The 14,751-nt window shown below is 40.7% G+C and overlaps 1 long non-coding RNA gene across 2 annotated transcripts in view; it reads left to right on the forward strand.

Annotated features, from left to right (window-relative positions):
* Positions 1 to 587: 587 nt before the first annotated feature.
* Positions 588 to 14,751, forward strand: part of LOC112927577 (uncharacterized) — a 525,080-nt gene continuing 510,916 nt past the window's right edge. The window contains exon 1 of one of the 2 annotated variants that reach the window (XR_003236562.2): positions 588 to 790. This is a non-coding gene — a long non-coding RNA (uncharacterized lncRNA). The remainder of the gene's footprint in view (positions 791 to 14,751) is intronic. The other variant, XR_011995513.1, reaches the window with a different exon arrangement.

Below are 14,751 nucleotides of genomic sequence, written 5' to 3' on the forward strand. Positions count from 1 at the left end.
GGAGGATATTGTGATTGTATCCTCCTAGGGCTCTAGCATCTCAGAGAATAAAGAACACTTGCGCACCCAGAGTACAAAATATGCACAGGATAGGATAACATCCTTCTGGAACAGTGCTGAGGCAAAGGGTTTGATAACCTTATCCACACCAAATAGTAGTTTTTAAATGTTAACTTGCCCCTGGGAGCTTGTTAAGATTCAGACTCCCAGACCAATCTCTGGATACTGATTCGGAAGGTCTAGGGTGGGGGTGAGAAGGTACATTTCTTATAAGCATCCGTGGTGATTCTGATGTAGATGGCCCAAAGATTACAACTCGGAGAGCATGGCCTCAAAGGTATAACAAGTGATCCTTTTGAAGGATATTTCAGCTTAAAAGAAGACTGGGAGAAGTAAGTAAGTAAGCCAAGGGAGGAAGTCACCAGGATGGAATGCCAGGCTGCCCTGTAGGAAAGTTTTGAGAGGCACCTCTCCGGGGTCCTGCAAACTAAGCCCCGCCCGGAGGGCGAGGGCGCGTGGGGCGGGGCAGTAGGTGCCAACCTCCTAATCACCGGGTTGGTTCCCGTGGCAACTAGCCCCGCCCCTTGGGGGGTTTCCAAAAGTCACCTCATTAACCTAAACTCAGTGGTGGTTGAAAGGGGCTTGTTACGAATAACAAAAAGCGCCCCCTTTCACCTATATTCCACTTACCGATTAGGAAATTGCTGTTTGCAAACTGGCCTGGTGCTGGAGGTCCCGGCCTGGGGTAGGGGGTGCAAGGAGATACGAGAAAAAAAGGCCACCGCCCCAGGTAGGTGGAGGGTGCTAGAGGTTTTAAGGCGCGAGGGGATTACGGCGCCAGCCTTGGGGCTGCACAGGAGCGGGACGACCCCCACCCACTGGCCAGTCTCCCAAGTTTAAAGGGGTGAGGCCGCAGGGACTGTCCAGAGGCTCTGCGTCCTTGAGGTGGCCCCACTGTGGGAAGGTGGGGGCCAGGACCCCTGGGAGGCCGGGCCCACGGTGGGTCGCCGGCGGTCAGGGCCCCCCCGCCCCCTCCTCCAGCAGAAAACCTGAGGGTTTCAGTGACTGTGCCAGGGAGGGGGAGGAAGACCGCGGCCTTACTGTGCGTCACATCGCAGGCTGCCCTATAGTAAAGCCTGGGTAGGTGATTTTTGCCTCTCGGTGGGTCTGTCCTTGAGAGAATGTTGTTCCAGAGACTTTATTCGTATTTTTTGAATTATTTTGAATGCGATTATCGTTCCGTCAGAAAACTATAGCTTTTACTTTAGTTAATTGACTATAGAAGGGTTTATTGCATTGTTAAATGTGATTTTTATTTAGACTTAGGGTTAAAATGTTTCCTGTGGGGAGCAAATCTTTGGTTTTATAATGTAAGTCAATGAAAAAATAGGTTTTGATTAAAAGAAAATTGCTTTATGGTCAAAAAAAATTTTTTTTTTTTACCAGAATTGAGACAATTGCGTTAGATGAGATTGCTCTACGCCTGAATACCTACTCTCCAAATGTTATTTACTCTTTACAATACAGCTATTTTTCACTGTTCTCTTTATCTTCATGGGTTTACATTCTCCACTCAGACCGTTAAGAGTTTGATTCTCTAATTATGCAATATTCAAGTCAAATAATATGAAGGATGTAAAAGCATTTTGGAAACTATAGTACTGTAAAAATGTAAGAGATTATTAAGGAGACTCCCTCTTCTGTAGCGTCATGCCTAGGTACTCAACAGGTTAGGGAGTATCTTTTTTTTTTTTAAAGATTTAGCAGACTTCCCAATGAGCATGGACCCCAATGACGGGCTTGATCCCTAGATTCTGAGATCATGACCTGAGTTAAAATCGAGTCACATGCTTCACGGATTGAGCCACCCAGGCGCTTTGAAGTTTGGGAATATTTTAAGGATAATTCTAATTACATAGTATTCTCTGCCTAGAAAGAACCCTACCCAGAATTTCTGCCTCCTGTCCTAGTAGTTTGAGATGAGCAAATTAGAATGTATGTTTCCATTTCTCTGTCTTCTATAAATTCAGGGCCAGGGGTGGAGCTGAAAGTGGAGAGAGAGATATCTGGGAAAAAGTGTCTTGCCTGGCTATTTTCCTTAATGCTAATTTTAAGCTGTTTAAGAAAACAGCTCAGTTTGATCTATATGCTAGATTTTGGTGATGACCTCTTCTCAAGGTGATTATAAGAGGAGCATAAGGATATCTCCTTCTCTTCAATGCTGTTTTAATCAAGTTACTATCAGGAGATAGAATTCAGCCTAGATGGCTCAAATGAAGAAACTGTAATGGAGTGGTTATTTTCAGGTTTAGAAGAGTTGAGACACCTAGACGCTAGCAACAGTGGAAAGCTGTTGCCAGTCAAATCCCCTAAAGAACAAGGGAAATGGTGTTGTGGTTAGTCAAGTAACCATGAGAGCCACGAGGAGAGGCCGTCTGGCTTTAGCTGCTATAGTTGGAAGGACACAGAAACAGAGACTGGAGCTGTTAAGGAGTAGGAGAGAGAGCTCAGCTTCCCTTTCCACTGTCTCCTATTGGCTATACCCAACTAGAACCCAGTTGGTCAGAAAGCCCAGCTGATGCAGTCAGCAAATTTCAACTTCCTGAGACACAGAACACAAACAGGCAGGGAACAGACTGGGAATAGGGAAGCTGATTAAGGATAGCAGTATAATTCTCCTCTAGCATTGACCAAAAATCCACCCCTCCCATTTTCTTAAATCAGGTAATATCTTTTTATAATGCAACACATTGAGTTATTATTGGTTCTTTAAGTTAGAGTATTTTTGGCTATAATGCATGAGTGTAGTGATTGACCTGAGAAATATTAGTCAAATCAAACCTTTCCATATGGGCAAGCTGGAGTTGGGGAATTCCAAATGACATGAAAACATTTTATACGTGAGTTTGTGTTCTTTGTCATAAGAGAAAATTATTTGGATAACATATTTTGCAGGAAAATAGACTATTGGTAATTGTTGTGATATATTGTCAATTGTCTGCATGTGAATAAAGCTTTTTCAAAGTGGGCATTTCAGTGTAAGCCTTTTCATTCCAGGGATTTTTGACATTGTGATTTTGATGTGGCTCTTTTGATTGAAGAATTAAACTTTCTGCTTTTATTAAAAATATTGCCAAATGCATAAACTAGCTTTGTTGTAGTCTTGAGCCGTATACTCTTTCTGAACTTCACTCTCAGTAATATATTGTGGAGTGACAGTGAGGGATGGATGAGTTTCAAAAAATGGTAGCCACATTTAAAAAAAAACACATTAAAAAAATCAAAATAGTAGTAAAGTGGCTAGATAAATAAAATAAACATAAAAATGTCCTGCTCTTTTGCATGTTATTCTCTACCCTAAATTGTGAGTACTTCTCAGAAACTGAGTTTCTGCTCACCATAGGAATGTAAGTTGATTAACTGCTTTCTGACTAGATTGCAATATTCCCATTTGTCCCACAAAGGTCTGTAGCGTATCATACAACTGGAGGTCTGCAAAGAACTATGGTGGTGATAGTGATGGTCGTGGCTATGGTGGAAGTATGGAGAGATAGAGTGCTAGCTACAGCAGGTAACATTGAGGGTATGGTGGACATGGTGTGCTGGTTGGTGTGTGAGGTTGGTGATAATGATGGTGAGGGAAATGTGGATGGAGATGGATATAGGGATGATGGTGATAGTGGTGGAGGTGGCAACATTAGTGGTTGAACTTTTCTTACTGGTGGTAGAGCTGATGATGTTTGCAGTGGTTGAAGTAGTAGTGAGGTTGTAGGGGTTGAGAGGGTGAGGTGGGAGTAGAATTGGTGTTGGAAGTAAGAATGTTAGGGGATATGGGGAAAGTGATAGTGATGATATTGATAACTCCAAAAGTGGTGGTGGGGCTTTATGAAGTGACGTGATGCCACATGACCTTTACATTTTTTAATGTATCTTTGGTTGGAAACAAATAATGAAGTGCAATAAATTTACTTGCAGAGCGATTTGTCAAACTAAGCGCTCACTTTGCAGATGCTCTTTAAGCTTTTCCTTAATTACAGATATTAGCATCATGCTGTGCCAAAAAGCACCACTCCTGTCAATTTCAACACAGTACACAAGTTCTTCTAATAAATATTATTCAACCCCAATTATTGGAAACTTTTAGAATAAACCTGGCTTCCCCTATTCAATACAGTGCACTTGAAAGTTGATTTTTATCTTGAAAGTGATGCTATTTAGTCAGGGATTATCTTTTATCTCTGTTTGCGAAACAGCTGGAAGTGTAGCTACTGAGATTTGATATTTGTCTTCCTGCACTTGACTGCCAAGCAAAATCATTTCATTTGTAATCAACAGAATGTACCTTCGTAAATTAGCATAAACATATACCATTGAAAAACTGAATCTACAAGCTTGACCTTCTAGTACATGATCTTTTTTTTTTTCTTTTGGATAGACAGAATTTTCTTTCCCTCTCTGACTATATATTTGAAATTAGACAAAAATGCTCAGAGTAACATTTTCCTTTTTCATTGTTTAAGCCTCTTCCCTCTCCCTCACAGCAGGTGACTTATTCTTCCAGTTATGAGACACATTTAGTTCTAGAGATTAGCAGGAACTCTGCTCAACAAATATGTACTACTTAAACAATTAAAATATGTTTTCCTATTTGATATGTAGTTAAGAAAATCAGATACAGAGAACAACACATTTAATTACTATGGCTTGTATTTACTGGATATTTGCTATGCAATCAGCACTCTTCATGGTATATTCTAAAACTCTAAAAAAATAAAAATAAAAAAAATAAAACTCTCCCATCTTCTAGATAAGAAGAACGAAGCTTATGGAATCACTGTAGCTCAAGGCTTAGCCCACTGGAAACCACCCTCTTAACCATCATGGGACACTTCCTCTCTGGTTTCTGACAATGTAGAGTTTATCTCCATCTTCCATTTTTCCTGAAAAACCAAGCAGATTTATTCTTTTACAAGCTTAGGGTTTATTGGAGGAGAGCAAAGATTGCCCTCCTAGGAGACATGGAAACCATATGTAAATTACCCATTTTACCCTTAACTTGGAAAATATTTATATGAAGAGATTAGACTGGGAGTTAGGCATCTTTGTTCTGCAGTCTGATCCATGTGATCATGACTTGTCTCTTAATGTGGAGACTGAGCCTTTTGGAGGCAGGGGCTCATTTTCCTCACCTGCCAAGGAGAGAAGAATCTGCCTTTTCCGTCTTAGACACAACTTTCTGTAAAGACCAATCATGCCAAGTAATTCTTTACTGGACCACTGTAGTGATGTTTAATCAGTTTTCCTTTCCTTGATCTCCGCCTTACAAAGTTCTCTAAACTTTTGCCATGATACCTTTTCTACATTAACCTTGGCTCATCTGCTCAAAAACCTGTATCTGTTATCTGTAGGGTAAAGTAAAAGGGCTTATCATGATACTCAAGGTCCTTCTCCATCTGGTCTCAACCTAACCTTCCAGTCCTACCTTTCACTCTTACCCTCAAGTAGCCTGTATTTCTGTTAAATGGGATTATTTGTTGTTTCATTATTCTATGCTTCTATGCCTTTGCTCATACCTTGAATTGCTTGTAAATTACTTACTTAAATATTTATTGAGTATTGCTATGGGCTGAATTGTGTCTTCCCTCTCTCCCCAAACTCAGGTTGGAGCCTCAGCCTCAAATTTGACTGTATTTGGAGACAGTCTTTAAAGAGGTAATTAAATTTAAATCAGGTAAAAAGTGGATCCCTAATCTGATACGGTTGGTACCCTAGAAGACCCAGCAAGAAGTGAGGGCACAGCAAGATTGCCATCTGTAAGCCTCACCAGAACCCGACCCTGCTGGCACCCTGATCTTGGACTTCCATCTTGCAGAACTGTGAGAAAATAATTTTCTTGTTAAGTCACCCAGTTGTGGCATTTTGCTATGGCAGCCTCAGCAGGCTAAGCCAAGGACCTACTTAGGGATGTGGGTCTATAGGGAGCAAAATCTCTTCATTTTTGATTCTGTGGTCTGCTGAGTTTTGCTGGCTGGTGAGTTTTTCCTCATTCTGTGTCACCTGGTCTTGGTTAATCTCTTGCTCAGGGGAATTTCCAGTATGTCTCAGTGCAGAGCTCATTTATGATCAATATTTTGAGAATTATGGGAAGTTTCCCTTGAAAGGAAGGTATATACAGAGATGTATGCCCTCTCCTTGTTTGAGTGGATAAATGCAAACTGAAAAGGACCAAATTTTCTGTTAGCCATTGGTAAGATGGATAGCTGAAGTGATCATCCAAATGATTGGCATGGTCTGCTATTTCAGCAAGAATATAAGTGAGAGCAAGAATATAAGTGAGAGCTCCTATTGAAGGAGGATAAAGAAGGGATGATACAATATCTAATTAATTATTTTAGAAAAAAATGAGATAAAGTAATACTTGAAATGTTATTTTAGACAAGTCTTTTTTATTTTAAAGAGAATTAGGTATTTCTCTATCTCATCCTCGCTTTATATTGTTCTTTTATTTGACAGAGCATTGGTCTTCCTTCTCTGGAATCATGGTGGGAAATTAATCTAAATTCTTAATTGCAATGTGTTAGTGTTAAGATGGGCAAATTGCCTCCAATGTGGTTGTTATTAAGAGTGCAGTTATAGCTTTAAACAATAAAACCTCATTAGTGACATCTTCATCCTTGGGAGATTAACTGAATTGTTTCTTACACCTGGGTGAATACATTTTATCCAGGTCATGGAAAATTATGAGACCGATTTGCACTTCTAGTACTTTTCTGCCTCTGCTTCCAAGTCTTTCACAAACAAATATGTAGTAGTAGGAGAATAGAAACATAGGAGATTCCCAGGAAGGTTTATTGCACACTCCTGTATCCTAGGACCTTTTCTAATTTTTATAGCAGCTCTTCCAGGTATAAGTATACTTATTTTACAGATAAGGAAGCTGAGGGTTGAGAAAGAGAAATTTTCTCTAAAGAGAGGTTGCCAAAGGTCCTAGAGCTTGTCATTGGCATGGAAGCAGTTTAAACCTAGTCCATCATCTTTTCATTCCACCCTACGGCTTCCTTCACTGGAATCCTATTGTTAGTCATTTTTTTAATACAAGTTGGATCATCATGTTGCTTTACAGCAGCAACTCAAGCAGCCAAACCCTCTAATGGACTCTTTATCTTTGCAAATTAGGGCAATCTTCTTTACACAAGAGCCATTCATGGGTCTGATTAGTATGGTCCAGGCTCTAGGGTACTAATCATCTCTTGGCATACTGACAATTGAGTTTGGAGGCATAAAAGGCAGATGACCTGACTAAGGAGCATAGGGGCTGCTCTTACTTAGACTGCCAACATGGGTGGAGCTGTCTGTATAGCTAACTCCCTGCCCTTCCCTTGGTAATAGCATTATCTTGTGGTTTTGCCCTTTTAGAGTGCACCGACCATATTCAGCAGCAATGGCAGGGCAGCTTTGTAATGATTTGGTTGGCTGCTTCTTGATATATTTATCTATCTTAGGCCCTGGATCCCATCCTACTATTACCATAGGGTAGAAACCCATAGGGTAGAAACTTTCTAAGTTTAAGTCCTTGCCCAGAATTCCAGGAACTCTGAGTGCAACTTGACAACTGGTCCCTCCATTGTTTTGTGTGTAAGATTTTTTAATGGCCATAATTCCTCCCATGCTGGTATGTATTCCATTTTGCAATTTGACTTTGCTGCTCCTCTCCCCCAGAGTTGGAGTCTATTTCTCCATACCCTTGAATCTTGGCTGGCTTTGTTACTTGCATTGGCCAGTAGAATGTAGTGAGAGTGAAAGCAGTCTAGGTCACAAGAATCCTGGTAGCTTCCACCTTTCGTCTTCATGGACCACTGCCCTGAGACCATCATATAAGGAAGCTTGCAGAGAGATGAGCCATTAGAGGAGACCAAGACACCTCTGACCACAATACCAACTTCCACATGTATGTAAGGTCCTCTTCGACCTTCTAGTCTAGCTGACTTTGCAGCTGAATAATGGACCTAGGCAATAATCATCAGATAACTGCCCACAAACCCACATAATCATAAAAAAACTCTAAGTCATTATTCACAAAGTTTTGGGTGATTTGTTAAAAAGCAAAGGCTAACCTGATACACTATGTTCTTTGGTTCCAGTAATTCTGGAACTAAGTTTTCTCAGATGAAAATGAATAATTTGGAGTGAGTCATCTGCAAAGATGTTTCCGTTGCTAGTATGCAAGGCATTACAAAGAATAGAGTGAGGAAAAGCGTGGAAGTGAGAACACAGAAGCTGTTTGTGGGATACAGGAGAATATGTTAAGAAAAATAACTTTGTTGGAACAGAGTCTTCAGAAATATGATCTAACTCTAGAAAGGTAAGTTAGAACAAAATTGAGGAAGGACTTGCATGCCAAGATGGTGAATATTCATTTTAGCTCTTCACCTTTGCAAAAACTATAATGAAAAGAAAAGTGGGAATGAGAAAATGAGCTTTTGTGGACATTGGTAAAAGTGCCTTGCATGGCTGGTAAGATCTGAGGGAGGAGATTGGATGTCAGAGCACAGAGTTTTCTTGGCCTCTTTTGTGGATTAGGATAGAGCTCAAACTGCACACTGGTGAACTCTAGGGTGGCTGAATTTGTGGAGGCCAAAAAGTTCCCACCAAATCCCCTAAAGTGAGTTTTTGCCAAAAAATCAGTAAGACCAGCTGTTTCATCCCATGACTATGCTAACCACCACATAGACACCATCTGTGTATAATGAGGTAGAGCTCTGGTAAGGATTTTAAACTGCGTTATTATTCCACATGTTGTCTGGATTTGGTTGTAATTATGATTTTTCACTTTTTTAGCAGAGCCATGGGAAATGAATGCTTATAAACATAATAATTCGGAGCACCTGGGTGGCTCAGTCAGTTAAGCATCCAACTCTTGATTTTGGCTCAGATCATGATCTCAGGGTGGTGAGATTGAGCCCTGTGTTGGGCTCCCTGCTGGGCATGGAGCCTGCTTGGGAGTCTCTCTTCCTCTGCCCCTCCCAACCCCACTCACACGCCTGAGTGTTCTCTCTCTCACTCTCTCTTAAGAAAAATTAAAAATAAATAAATAAATATAATAATTCATAAGAGGAGACTCAAGCCACAGGGGAAAGTAAAAGTCAGTTATGAAGGAAGCTGGCATTAAGTGTTAAGAGTAGTGCAATATTGACCTTTTTTTTTTTTTTAAGATTCTATTTATTTATTCATGAGAGACACAGAAAGAGAAAGGCAGAGACGTAGGCAAAGGGAGAAGCAGGCTCTGTGCAGGGAGCTTGATGTGGGACTCGATCCCTGGACTCCAGGATCACGCCTTGGGCCGAAGGCAGGCGCTCAACCGCTAAGCCACCCAGGTGTCCCTAATATTGACTCTCTTATGAAAGGAAAGACTTAGATGGTCAAAGATTAAATACTGAGGCTATCTGAGAAGGAACTTCACTTATATTCTCACAGATCCCACTTCACAGTGAGATCCCAGTCCCTTCCTTTGGAAAAGGGGTTGCTGATCTTATTGTTCAGATTTCATGTATGGATTAGGCCAGTGGGCCTCTTTACATTAGAGGATCAAGCACATAGGTGTGACTCTTTTCTGCTTTTGTCTCCTATGTGGCACCTTGGCAAGGTGGCTAAGCTCCCCGCTGCTAGCAGAACTTCAGGACATCCAGTGTTCACCTCTTGTTTCCTACTTGTGTGTACCCAGGGGCACTGCACTTTTTTTTTTTTTCTCCAAATGGAAGGCTGGAGGTGAGATTCTACTTTGAAGATTTCCTCTAGGCCCTTACACTCAAACCAAGGGGTTCCCACTGAATTTATCAAAGAGTTGTATTTTGGGGGTTGGGGCCCAAGCCTAATGAATAAAGGAGTATTGCATTTTCTTTTTCATTGGTGCTTGAATACACATAACCTCAACACCTAATTAGAAAGGTGGGTAAGAGTTGGAAATTCTTGGTTCCTTTATTACATGTTATCTAATGGCACCCAGACCTCCTTCTTACTTCTAATAGACATCGGCGGCAATGAAGTTGTGCTTCCATAATTACTGAATGAATCTAAACTCTTAAGGGTAAGAAATCTTAGGGAGGAAGCTTTAACCCAGGAATTGAGTAATCCTACCACCACTGATCTTTTAAGAAGGCCAGCTGTAGTGCTCCCATCCACTGGGACTAACATGGAGTCACTGTTGGCCAGGACAGGAAAGGACCAAACCACACATAGTAATTTACCCAAAAACTGGTGACTAATTTACTTTTCATTATGTCATTTGTGTTGTTTTCTATTGTAAGTAATAGAGAATCCCAACTCAAATGACTTAAACAATAAGCCATTTATTACCTGATAAAAAAGTTTAGAATTAGATATGTCCTAATTCAGAGTTGGCTAATTCAGCAACTCAATGACATCATCGAGGGCCCAGAACTTTTTTGTTATTCAGTTGCTCCCAGTGTGTTAACTATGTTGTCAATCTTGTCTGCTAGTATGACCAGCTTTCTACAGCAAATTCAAACACAGAACAGTATCCAAAGGTCATAAGAGAAAGAGTCCCTCCTCATGGACCTGTTGAAGAATAAGGAAAACTTTTCCAGAAGCTCCCTTTCAGACTTTCCATCCTGACCCATGCCCAGGATTGTGTTAAATTCCCTCTTCTAAACCATTAACTGGTAAGAGAAAGGGAACTAACACAATTAGCTAAGATTAATTGAGGCATCCTCGGAGTCTTGGGAGTGTCTGCCTGAGGGCCAACCTCAGTTGAGGTTCTGTAAAGCAAAGGAGAAGTGGGGAGAATGACCAAAGGTGTCTGCTACAAATGAAGACCAGTTACACAGGTAAATTTGACACAACCCTGCATAATGGTAAAGTAAGTCTGCATTCTTTCTCTAATCTGGAGGGATTCTGCATTGGTTTCCTATGGCTATTTTAACAAATTACTGCAAACCTAGCAGCTTAAAACAACACATATTTAATATCTTATGGTTTTGGAAGTCAGAAATCTGAAATGAGTCTCACTGTGCTAACATCGAAGTGTCCCCAGAGTTGGATTCCTTCTGTGGGCTCTAGAGAAGAACCAATTTCCTTGTCTTCTCCAGCTTCTAGAGGCTGCATTCCTTGGCTTGTGGCCATCTTCAAAGCCAATAACATTAGACAGCATTCTTCTCATGCTGCCCTCTCTCTGGTTCTCTTTTTTTCTGCTTCCCAATTCCACTAATGACCCTTGTGGTTACATTAGGCCCATTGGATGATTGAGGATCATCTCCTATCTCAAGATCAACTGATTGTCAACCTCAATTCACCTGTAACTTTAGTTGACCTTTGTCACAAAATCTAACATATTCTCAGGTCTGAAGAGTAGGTATGTAGACATCTTGCAGGGCAGGGGGTATTATTCTGACTACCACAGATACCATTTTTACTTCTCAGATGCTAGGGGCTCCTGGGGACCCCTAGCACTGTCTGTGGGAAGGAACACAATCTTGGGATTCAAAATTCAGCTGCACCACTTATACATAGTGTATACACTGTATGACTAAGCATATTTGACTAGTTACAGAAAGAAATTATTTAAGATGGTTTCCTCATATATAAAATGAAATTAATATTGTTTATTTCAAAGGGTAGTTATAAGATCTTAGTAAGGCCATATATGGAAAATGCCTAACACAGTGTCTAGCTAAGAATGTATCTTCAGTAAGATGACATCATCACCATTCTTTTCATCTCTGAAAGTCTATGAATATTATAACCATTGCTTCTATTACTAAAGATATGGATTCTAATATTAGCCTTCCTAGCCATCTAATAATTGGTTGGCTATTAAGTTTTTTTGAGATTAAGTTTCTCATCTGTAAAATGGGAATAATAAAACCCTCTTCGCAGAAGAGGAAAAGATGAAATGACACAGCATGTTATTTATTGCCTAGAGCGGTTCCTGATGTATGGCAAGTCATCAGTTGAATTCAGTTCACTTCCTTTTCTCAAATCCTGTTCACCTGAAAGTTCCACAACTCATTCGTAACAAGGAAGTGCTTCTCAAACTTTGTGTACTGCAGAATCATTTAGAAAGTTTGTATAAAATAACATTTCTTGGGTCTTCCTCCGGGCCTATGGAGTCAGGCTTTTGGAATGATAGGGTGAATGGACCGTGTGGATGAAGACGTAAATAACTGACCAAACTTTAATGTAGTGTTTCACAGAAATACTTGAAATTTCACGTTGAACAAAGCATCCAGTTAAAGGCTTAACTAGGAAATTTCAGACATCATCCAGAAGGTAGAGGAGGTATTTTGAGGGAGATACTAGATCTTGCCAGTGGTTTTTTTTTTTTTTTTTAAGATTTTATTTATTTATTCATGAAAGACAGAGAGAGAGAGAGAGAGAGAGAGAGAGAGGCAGAGACACAGGCAGAGGGAGAAGCAGGCTCCACGCAGGGAGCCCAACGCGGGACTCTATCCCGGGACCTCAGGATCACACCCTGGGCCAAAGGCAGACACTCAACCGCTGAGCCACCCGGTGTCCCTGAGTACAGAGATTTCATGTAGATGACTCTTGTTGATGTTTCTTTGTTATGTGATAAAAGTATTTAATATTATCTCATCATGTTCCTCACTCTGGGCAAACTACAAATACTTTGATGGTGCTTTATGTGTCTTCCCATTAGGAATGTTCTCATACAAATGAAAAGAATGAAAGAATGTAGAAGGAAGCTGAATGTTACCTTCTGTTCCGCCTCCTAATCCCTTGCTGGCAGGTAGGCTCATTTTCACTCCGCACTGATCTCCACCGAAATAATAACTTCACTTTCAGTATGTAAATATACAGTGCTAGATTTCAATTTTTTTCTTTTTTTCTTTTTTGGTTATCAGGAATATTAAGTGCAAAGGTGCAAACTGCAACATTCTAGATAATATCCAATAGACATTTCCTCAGGGAATTTTTTTTAACTACAATGGCTGCTAAAGAGGAGAAATGTAAACTCCCACGCTATTGGTTATGTGTTTTGTTTTCCAGGATGAAATGGGACGCAAAAGTGTGATCAGGGAAAGGGACAGACACTAAAGCCGGACTAACTGAATTCCCAAGTTTGTAGACTCAGAAGGGATTCTTGCAATTCAGTTATGCCTGGCTGAAGACAGTGCATTTTCTTCTATGATGTATATGTCACTTTTCATTAATTCTGAGAGGCCTGTTCCTTTAGAAACCAGGGTAAACAGAGTAGTGTATTGGATTAGATCTCTACCGTGAATAAATTTATTTTCTAGCAAGTGTAAAAAATGAGCAAGGCCAAAACCCCCCAGAGCAGAAAATGTCACAGTGATTGCTAATACATTACTGCACAGAGAAAGGCCTAATAAAACCCCTATTAGGATGTCATACCTGCTTACGACTGAATTCTCCAGAAAGTTTATTTGATATGTCTAAGCCAATTATCAAAGTCTTAGTGATAAGAAGCAGCTCGCTGGGCCTGAATGTGTCAGAATAGAATGACTAAATTGTGGGAATTCATGGGCCTCTGCTTTGAATAATTAACTTGGCTCTTTGTAGAATGCATACACTTTGGAAACTAATTTTCTCTTTGCACAAAGCATTTTGCCCTTGTGCTGCCTTTGAAAAGTAAACTGTTTAGCTGTAAGGTTATTCCCTTTTTCATTATATTTGGCTTGAGCCTCCTTCCCTGTCTTTCGGCCCGCCCTTCTCCTTGCTCTTTGTCTTGGTGGCATAATTCTGACTAGACCCATGTAGCCCTCAACCGGAAATAGGACACACAGTGATGACATTTCCTCTGAATGGAAATTAAGCATTTGCTTCGCAATAGTATTATAATGCCTTGTCTGTTTTTGTGTTATGCTATGACTAAAATGCCAACTTTATTTTTAAAGGATTTGAAGTTTTGGGTGTTTTTTTCCCCCCTTAGGAGAGAAGCGGAAGAGTTGGGTACATAAATAGTTCTGTAGATAAAAAACCAGAATTGATCTAAATTTATTTGGAATGACAAAGCCAGTGATTTGGACCAGACTGGGTAGCCAATTTGTGCCAACAGCGAGGCAAATCAAAGGGCCTTTTCTCCCTCATAGGTTCCTCCTGCAAAATGGACCAAACAGATAACGTTGTTTTGGCAATGGGTAGACACCTGTTTCTCAATCTTTAGGTCGTGATGTGCCAATGTGTGGGTTGCTGTGTGGACAGATGGGCTTCTTGTGCTCCCACTCCAGCTCCAGGGTATATCCCATAGCTGGTTTCATCAGTTGTGCACTGACGCCATCCCCTTACCTGGCTCATTTGGAACCTATCAGTCTGCTACTGAGAGAAAAAAATGGCTAAAAAGCATGGATAGAGACCATCAGGGCAATGGGTGCTTTGCTTGTTTCATGATCTAGGACTTGAAATTTCTTCTCTTGGCACCTTTGTGAGGTAACTGCAGTTAATATCTGGTGGCTATACACCTGGCAAAATGGTCATGAAAATTAATGAGAATTTAAAATTCATTGGAAGAAATAACAGTGTCATATGTTATATTTATGGATGACTTATTCCCATGTAATAGAACAAGTCCCTTCCAATTCTGATTCAAAGAAACCTGTTTAAGGGGTGCCTGGGTGGCTCAGTCAGCTAAGCATCTGCCTTTGGCTCAGATCAGGATCTGGGCATCCTGGGATGGAGTCCCGTGTCAGACTCCCTGCTAAGCGGAGACTCTGCTTCTCCCTCTGCCCCTCCCCCCCACTTGTGTGCTCTCTTGCT

Source organism: Vulpes vulpes, chromosome 12, assembly GCF_048418805.1.
Source record: "Vulpes vulpes isolate BD-2025 chromosome 12, VulVul3, whole genome shotgun sequence".
Taxonomy (NCBI): Eukaryota; Metazoa; Chordata; class Mammalia; order Carnivora; family Canidae; genus Vulpes; species Vulpes vulpes.